The 9,015-nt window shown below is 44.7% G+C and overlaps 1 protein-coding gene across 11 annotated transcripts in view; it reads left to right on the top strand.

Moving 5' to 3' along the window:
• Nucleotides 1-2,392: 2,392 nt before the first annotated feature.
• Nucleotides 2,393-9,015, top strand: part of CTNND1 (catenin delta 1) — a 68,919-nt gene continuing 62,296 nt past the window's right edge. For 7 of the 11 annotated variants that reach the window (XM_058662999.1, XM_058663003.1, XM_058663007.1 and 4 more), the window contains exon 1: nt 2,393-2,569. The gene's annotated coding sequence lies outside the window, so the exon portion shown is untranslated. The remainder of the gene's footprint in view (nt 2,570-9,015) is intronic. The other 4 variants (XM_058663008.1, XM_058663006.1, XM_058663001.1 and 1 more) reach the window with 1 other exon arrangement.

Here is a 9,015-nt window from a genome sequence, read left to right as displayed (position 1 = left end):
GTCCCAATGCATTGGGCCGTCCTCAACTGCTTTCCCAGGCCACAAGCAGGGAGCTGGATGGGAAGAGGAGCTACCGGGATTAGAACCGGCGCCCATATGGGATCCTGGTGCCCATATGGGATCCTGGTGTGTGCACGGCAAGGACTTTAACCACTACGCTATTGCGCTGGGCTCACTTTTTTAAATTAAAAAATTAACTACTTAGTTTATTTGAAAGACAGAATACAAGAGAGAGAAAGATCTTCCACCACTTGCTCATTTCCACACAGCTGCAGTTGGGCCAGCCCAAAGTCAGGAGCCTAGAACTTTATCCAGGTCTCCCACATGAGTGGCGGGGGAGCTATCTTCCAGTGTTTTCCCAGCCACATTAGTAGGAAGCTAGATTGGAAGCAGAGCAGTCGGGCCTCCAACTGGCACTGGTGTGGAATGCCAGCCTCTCTGGCAGCTGTTACGGCTGTTATGCCATCATACCAGCTTCTTACAGAAACTCATTCTGGACTCCGTAGAACAATTGTGTGTGCGACTATAGACCAAGTAACGGGGGTAGTTGATGATTATATCAGATTGGTTATTACGGAACATTCTGTGAGGAAGTAAGAATTTTTTTTTAAGGATTCATTTATTTTTTTTTCATACTATTTTTTTTAAAGATTTATTTTATTTTCATTACAAAGACAGATATACTGAGAGGAGGAGAGATAGAGAGGAAGTGGAGCTGCCGGGATTAGAACCAGCAGCCATATGGGATCAAGGCGAGGACCTTAGCCACTAGGCCACGCCACCAAGCCCAGGATTCATTTATTTTTATTGGAAAGGCAGATATACAGATAGGAGTAGAGATTACAGATAGGAGGAGAGCCAGGTAGGAGGAGAGGATCTTCCATCCGATGATTCACTCCCCAAGCGGCCGCAATGTCTGAAACTGTGCTAATCCAAAGCCAGGAGCCTGGAGCCTCTTCCAGGTCTCCCGCGCGGGTGCAGGGTCCCAAGGCTTTGGGCTATACTCTGTTGCTTTCCTAGGCCACAAGCAGGGAACTGGATGGGAAGTAGGGCTTGCAGAATTAGAACTGGTGCCCATATGGTATCCTGGTGCTTGCAAGGCTAGGACTTTAGCTGCTAGGCTACCGCATTGGGTCCAATTTTAAAAACTTTTTAAAAGATTTATTTATTTTTATTTGAAAGGCACAGAGAAGGAGCGACACACATACACAGGTCTTTGTTCGGTTATCTAATGGTAGCAATGGCCAGAATTACTGTGGTCTAATGCCAGGAGCCAGGAGCATGTGGCACGTATGCCATCCTCTACTGCCCTCCCGGGCCATTAGCAGGGAAATTGATCAATAGTGGAGCACATGGGCCATGAACCAGCACCCAAATTGGATGCCAGTGCAACAGGCTGAGGATTAACTGGCTATGCTACCGTGCTGCCACCCCCCCCCCCCAAACATTTCTTAATGTTATTTTTCTGTACTCCTTAATTTAGGCCAAAATAAAAATGTTTTAACTAAGTCATCTTAAACCTGAAGTTCTCCCCAAATCAAATTTTCTTGATTTGATATTTGCTTGTCTTTATTCATACTATTATTCTGTTTAAATTTACTATTTGTTCGATTTTACTTAGTATTTCTGTCAATCTCCAATGATTTTGACTTGAAATCAAATGAGAAGACAATGATTTTTCCTTAACAGCTTAGTGGATTCTGCTTTCTTCCAGGTCAGAGTAGATAAAGTAAAACTATTAACAATTCCAGGCATTTATGTTTTTTTCTAACCAGCTCTTAATGCCGTTAAACCAAAACACTGAAACTGCGAGTTTACCTCGAAGACCCCTGCCATCCCAGGGAACGCACGGTCGTCGCCGGCTCGCTCTCCTCCCTTCCCGGCTTCCTCTGGGAAAATGCTTTGGGATAGGAAGCAACCAACCCAACAGCAGCAGGCAAATCAAATCAGCTCGTTTCTAGTTTTCCCCGGGGAAAGGAAGGAAGGTGCCGAACATCCCCTGGCCCGGTCCACGGCGCCCCCCGCTCTCCCAGCCAGAGAACCTCGCGTTTACCTAGCCACACCCGCCTCCCAAGCCCAGCTCCGCTGTGATTCCTAGGGTGCTGTATAGGCTCCGCTTTAAATATAAATATATATAAAACTTCCCCCTGTCTCTTTCCTCCTCCTCCTCCTTTCTCTCTCTTTTTTTTAATTTCCTATAATAAAGTTTCCTATTGGATACAGTCATCTCCCTGATTTATGCTTGGCTCCTATTGGAAGCTCACAGGGCTGACATCACTTAGGAAAGCGAGGGGGTAGGGCTGCCAGATCAGTTTGTCACCACCCAGGCTCCTTTGCCTTTGGCTGGGTGCAACTTCCATTTTAGGTGTTGGATCTGGGGGGAAAAAAAAGAGAGAGAGAGAGAGAGAGAGAGTGAGAACGAGAGAGAGAGAGAGAGAGAGAGAGAAAGAGGAGCAGAGAAGATCCTGAGAGGAGGAAGAGGTGGAGAAAATCAGCTGCCTTCCTGGATTTGTCTTGCTCAGCACATCGTCGGAGCCGAGGGTTGCTTTCTTAGAAGTCCACATTTGAGGTGTGTGCCTTTTAAAACAAAATCTGGGTGAGGACGCGCAACCGAGGATAAGCCGAGTTGGATTTTTGTGACTGGTAACCAGAGGGGACTGGGAGTTTCTTAATGGGTGACTTTTTAAGCCGATAATACATTTTTTTTTCTTTCTACTTTCAGGACTTTGGGGTAGGTATTTTGGCATTTTATTATATTAAGGTTAAAATGTGCAAGACCTAGGAGCAAACTTCTGGGTCTCTAATACGCGGAGCTGAAATAGAACCAGAGGGTTAAGAGAAGTTGTGCAAATTTACATTTAGTTATGTTCTTTTGATTTTTTTTTTCTGGACTAAACTAACATACTTAATGTTTTCAGAGCCCAAATTAAAAGTTGTTTTTCTGGCATGCTGTGTGTGGGTTGGGAAAGGAATTTGTCCGGGTCAGAAGCTAGTTTTACAGATGGCTCTTCATATGTTTCAGAACTTTTTTCCTTTTATCACTGGATTTGTGGAAGTGGCAGTGGAAGGTTGGGGGTGCGCTTGTGGTTCCACAATCCTTGTTTCTTCCCCCGGAAAGTCTGGCCGGCCCCGGTCTGTTTCAGCCCTGCGGTGCCTGGGTGGATCCCTCGTTCACTTTCCCAGGTGCGGTGGGTGTGAGCCTCGTCCGCCTGCTAGATGTAGCCACCCTGCTTTGCCTTAGAAAAGAAAACGAATGGATCTCTGTTAACTGAATTGCCACCCCTTCTTTCTCTGAAAACTACCTTTGATGGCAAAGATGTGTGGAGATGTTGTGTGCTGATATAACTTTTGGCTTATGTACTTCGAGGCATAAGGAAATGCTAATCGGGCTTTTTTATTTCACTGAAGTGGCAACACCTGAAAATCTGCCCAGCTTTGTGCTCTGTGAAAAGGGCATGGGGTTGAATAAGGTTTGCCCAAGAGAAGCCACTGAACGCGAACTTTAGTGTTTGAAATGTGTCTGAGAAAGCACCAGGGATCTAGAAAAATTTTAAACCGGAAAGTTGTCTTTTGTTTTGTTGTTGTTGTTAGTTGGTTTTCCATGAAATCAGGAATATTGGAGCTGAAGTCCATGGCTGTTTTCATCTTTTATTTAATCTGAAGATCCGTTTTGATTTTTGAAAATACATTCTTGCAAAAGTACTGATTCTAGGTAATTACACAGACAGCTCATCAGTAGCTAAAAACTGGGATGTCCTCTTTCTGCTCCTTTGGAAAATGCAAATGATTTGAAAATTATAACCTCAGTAGATACTGTTCTGATTGTAACAAGATGGGCCTTAATGTTTAAGCAACTCATTAGCTTTGAACGAGTATGTTTCTTTAGTAGTAATACTCCGATTTGCTGCCTATTCCTCCCCCCACCTCCCTCCCACTGCTTTCAGGCTGGAACACTTCCTTGAATTTTTTTCTAGAGTGAGGGCATTTCTTGAAAGATGATTTCATCCTTGTGGGGTTGTGGCTTAGGAGGAAGCAGAACTTTGTTCCTCCTTTTAATATAATCTGAGCAAGGTTACAGGAAATTTTGATGTCTGGTCTCATAACAATTACAGTTGAAAAGGAAGGGAAAAGACAGTGTATACAGTCCGTTGGACTGTAATTCTCATTTAATACGCTTATATTTTTCTTTCCAAATGTGCTCTCCACCCCGATTCCAGCCTGAAGAGGCTTCTTGGTGGCTCTTTGGAAAATTGGTCATATTGCTGCCACCGTGTGGGTTTCCCTCTTCAGCCTTTAGGGGGAGGGATGAGAGAAGCTGAAGGAGGAGTACAAAGGCAGTTTGAAAATAGGTTCTGGATGACTGGGTGGTGATGATCTGGGTCCGGCTTTAACCACTGGGCTTTGTACTGCTGTGGTAAGGATCCTGGCTGGCTGGTGCGCAGCACTGTGCACCAGCTAAGGCATTGTTTGAACTGGGGTGTGCTGCAGAGTCTTTGGGGTGATAAAATGGAAGATGCGCCTCTTGCTTTGCTTTCACTGGGTCTTTCAGGAATTACAACAAGGGGTGTGTGTGAGTGGGAGCTGCTCTCCTTTCATGTTACATTCTCCTTATTTTGGATTTGAGGTCAGTGATGACAAGCGTGAGTTGTACAGGGTTTTCTTTCCTGGTAGGCTTCCTGTACACTGTTGGTTTCTTTGTTAGGTGAGGAAGTGGTCTCTGTTTCAGGCTTCTTTGGAGTGCTTGAAGTTCTAGTACCTTCCTTTGGGTTCCAGTGTGGATTGAGAAGCTAGACATGTTATCTCAACTATTAGCAACCTAAAAAAAAAGAAAAGCTTCAAATAATTCCAATCTAGCCATAGATTTCTGAAATAGTTGCTCCCTAGGCATGGATGGATGCAGATAAATTCAGCACAGATCACTGCCTATTGGAGTACCAAAGTGATCGGTTCCATAGGATTTGTTTTCTATTTTTGTACCCTGTAGTAACTGCCAAATTTTCCCACTCTAACACCCAACCCCCTTGTCCTCCATCCTTTCTCTGATTTTTTCCTGTTAAGCATTTTATATAAACTATTTGCTCAGTTTCCCACAATAACTTTTTTTTTTTTTTTTTTTAAGAAATCCAGGACTCAGAGAAGCTGAGATTAGCTGAAAAATCTCCCTGCCTGTAACTTGGTTGAGGCCAGGATTAACCCTGGTCTGACTACAAAGTCCACGAGTTGAACCACTAGTGCACTGCCATTTTCTGGAGAGAATGGAACCGGCAGTACTAAAATGAGCCCTGGCTGGAGGCAGGAGTCTTACATCCAGTGCAGCTTCAGTCCTCGGAGACTCCCACCTGCCTGCCGCCACCCGAGCTGGGATGCAGTGTACAGGATGGATTGTCCTGAGAAGCCGCGGGGAGCTGAATGTGCTGGGATGGACATCATTTTAGTCCTTAGGTCTGGGATTGCCTGTCCCGATTTCTTAAATGTTCTGGAATTCTCAGACTTTGTCAGTGACATTTGTTCTTGACTAGAAATCTCAGTGATGTTGTTTGGGATTAGGATCATCAGCTTGCCAGGGAAAGCTTATAGGATGTGGATCAAATAATGTATGTGTCACACTGCAAGGAAGTGCTTCCTTCTCTTCTGTGAGCTGTTAGTGTAGATGATGTCTTGGAATCCTTTAGCATTTTTCTTAGTGTCCTGTACATATGAGTGGTGTGTAAGCCTTGGTTAAACAACACAGTTGATGGGAATCAGTGAGGGACTTTGGGGAACCCAGATGAAGGAAGTTGAGATAGGAAACAAAATAACCCATCTTAATGATTTTACAGTCTGATTGTGAAATTTCCACTATTTGTAGTTTCAAGCTTTTAATCTGGAATAGTAGAAGATTTGACGTTTTAGCTTTTTTTTTTAGGGTCTTTTTTTTTTTTTTTTTTTTTTTAATGGGAAAGGCGGATCAGATTTACAGAGAGGAGAGACAGAGAGAAGGATCTTCTATTGGCTGTTTCACTCCCCAAGTGGCCTCAGTGGCCAGAACTGAGCCTGTCTGAAGCTAGGAGCTTCTTCTGTGGGTACAGGGTCCCAAGGCTTTGAGCCATTCTCTACTGCTTTCCCAGGTCACTAGCAGGGAGCTGGATGGGAAGTGGAGTAGCTGGGACATGAACTGGTGCCCATATGGGATCCTGGGTGTGCAAGGCGAGGATTTAGTCCCTGAGCTATTGTACCGGGCCTGAAGTTTTAGTTTTTCTTTAGCCTTGTTTTGTTCCTTGGCAAACAGTCTAAAAACAGTGTGAAAAGTTATTGTCCTGTCAGTTCACTTCACAGTCTAGGCAGGTTTTAGCTTCATCATTGAACACTTGGAATGAACCCTTCTGTAACAGACAGGAGCTGGTTTGCCTTGAGCACATGTTAAGGCAGCAGTAGGCATATGTTACTTTTAGCCCTGTTTGGAATGAGTGGGTTTATGCTTGTTGGTGAAAAACAAAGAATTTAGGATGATGGTTTTGAACATAAGTGCTTTAAAAAAAGTTTGGCAATCATTGTATGTATATATATATATATATATATATATATATAATTTTTGCTTCAACCGTGGAACTTTAGATTTTATACTGGGCAGTTTATGAGTTTAGAACCAAAATTAGTTTACAGGGGTATTTAAAATAGTAATAGTAGGGCCAGGTGTCATGGTGTAGTAGGTTAAGCCCCCACCTAGAGTGTCAGCATCCCAAATGGGCACCAGTTAGAGTCTCAGATGCCCTACTTCCAATACAGCTCCCTGCTAATGGCCTGGAATAGCAACCTGGCATGGCCCGAGTCCTTGGGCCTGTGTACGTACGTGGGAAAAGCTCCTGGCTTCAAACCAGCCCAGATCTGGCCCTTGTAGATATCTGGGGGGTGAACCATCCGATGGGAGAGCTCACTCTGTAACTCTGCTTTGTCAATAAAATGTAATATAAGTAAGTCCTTAAAAACCCAAAGGCTAATAAAATAATAGTAAGAGACTTACCAGAGAAATTAATTGTATGTAAGCAGAATGTGAATGATTGCAAGTAATTCTTTTTACTTTTTAAAAATGATTTATTTGGGCCCGGCAGCGTGGCCTAGCGGCTAAAGTCCTTGCCTTGAAAGCCCTGGGATCCCATACGGGCGCCGGTTCTAATCCCGGCAACTCCACTTCCCATCCAGCTCCCTGCTTGTGGCCTGGGAAAGCAGGAGAGGATGGCCCAAGGCTTTGGGACCCTGCACCCACGTGGGAGACCTGGAAGAGGTTCCAGGTTCCCAGCATCGGATCGGTGCACACCGGCCTGTTGCGGCTCACTTGGGGAGTGAATCATCGGATGGAAGATCTTCCTCTCTGTCTCTCCTCCTCTCTGTATATCGGCTTTCCAATAATAATAAAATCTTTAAAAAAAAAACAACCTTAATTAAGTTTGAAAAAAAATAAAAATGATTTATTCATTTTTATTGGAAAGGCGAATTTGGAGAGGGGAGGAAAGACAGAAAAATCTTTTTTTTTTTTAAATTTTTTTTGAGATTTATTTATTTTTATTACAAAGTCAGATATACAGAAAGGAGGAGAGACAGAGAGGAAGATCCTCCGCCCGATGATTCACTCCCCAAGTGACCCAACGGCCGGTACGCGCTGATCCGAAGCCGGGAACCAGGAACCTCTTCCAGGTCTCCCGCGTGTGTGCAGGGTCACAAGGTTTTGGGCCATCCTCAACTGCTTTCCCAGGCCACAAGCAGGGAGCTGGATGGGAAGTGGAGCTGCCGGGATTAGAACCGGCGCCCATATGGGATCCCGGGGCGTTCAAGGCGAGGACTTTAGCTGCTAGGCCACGCCGCTGGGCCCGAGACAGAAAAATCTTTCATCTGCCTGTTCACTACCCAAGTGGCTGCAGTGGCTGAGCCAATCAGGAGCCAGGAGCTTCTGACTCGCACGCGGTGCAGGCTCCCAAGGCTCTGGGCCATCCCTCTGCTTTCCCAGGCCACTAGCAGGGAGCTGGATGGAAGTGGAGCAGTCGGGATACTCGGGATACGAACCAACGCCTGTGTGGGATCCTGGTATAGGCAAAGTGCGGATTTAGGCACTGAGCTATTGTGCCGGGCTCTGTGACTGCAAATATTCTTTCATGTTTTCTTCCATTTGGAAAAGCTATATGAGGTGAAATAGAGATATTTCTGCCTATAAATATGCAGTTGCCTTGAAAGTTTCCAGTGGAGTATTGACAGTCTGGCAAGAAGGTTGTCAGGAGACAGGAGCAACTGTTGTGGGTACAGCTAAAGGGGGAAGTTGGGGTGCGGATTGGCTTATGTTCATCTGCGTAGTATATTTTTTGGAAGTGATTTTTTTCCCCCTAATTATACTTAAAATTGCATATTGCTGACTTAAATATTAAACACTGAGACCACTTTTACTATTTTAGTTTCCCGTTTTTAGACTTGCTTCCTCTCCTGTGAGCCCTAAACCTTGATTGGAGTGGTGTGGGTAATTTAGGCATAGAGTGGGAGCATTATGAGGATTCAAATAGGTTTTATGTGTGTGTATGTGTTTTTTTTTTTTAATCTTTTACGTTTTTTACTAATCATTTATAGTTAACTTGGTCATGACTTTCAGTTATGCTTCATTATGTAACAAACAATTTGACTTTTATTTCTTTAAAAACAGTTATTTTACGTTAAAGTCAGAGTTACTGTGGCAGGGGGTGTCTTCCATCTGCTGGTTAACTCTCAAATGGCTGCAAAGCCCAGAGCTGGGTTGGTCCGGAGCTGGGCACCAAGAGCTTCTTCCAGGCCCGCCCCGTGGGTGTTGAGGCCCAAGGCCTGGGGCCATCCTGCGCTGCTTTCCTGAGGTTGCTTTGGTAGGCTGCAGGCATGGAGCTAGGTTACAGGTGGAGCGGCCAGTACACAAACCAATGTTGTGCCAAGGATGGAGGATTAGCATGCTACGCCACTGTGCCGGCCTTTGACACCTTTATTTCAAGCTTACGGGAAGGTTGCAAGAATAGTGCAGCAATCCCT

Source organism: Ochotona princeps, chromosome 4 (assembly GCF_030435755.1).
Source record: "Ochotona princeps isolate mOchPri1 chromosome 4, mOchPri1.hap1, whole genome shotgun sequence".
NCBI lineage: Eukaryota > Metazoa > Chordata > Mammalia > Lagomorpha > Ochotonidae > Ochotona > Ochotona princeps.
Note: the sequence above shows the minus strand (reverse complement) of the source record. Positions and strands in the feature narration are given on the sequence as shown.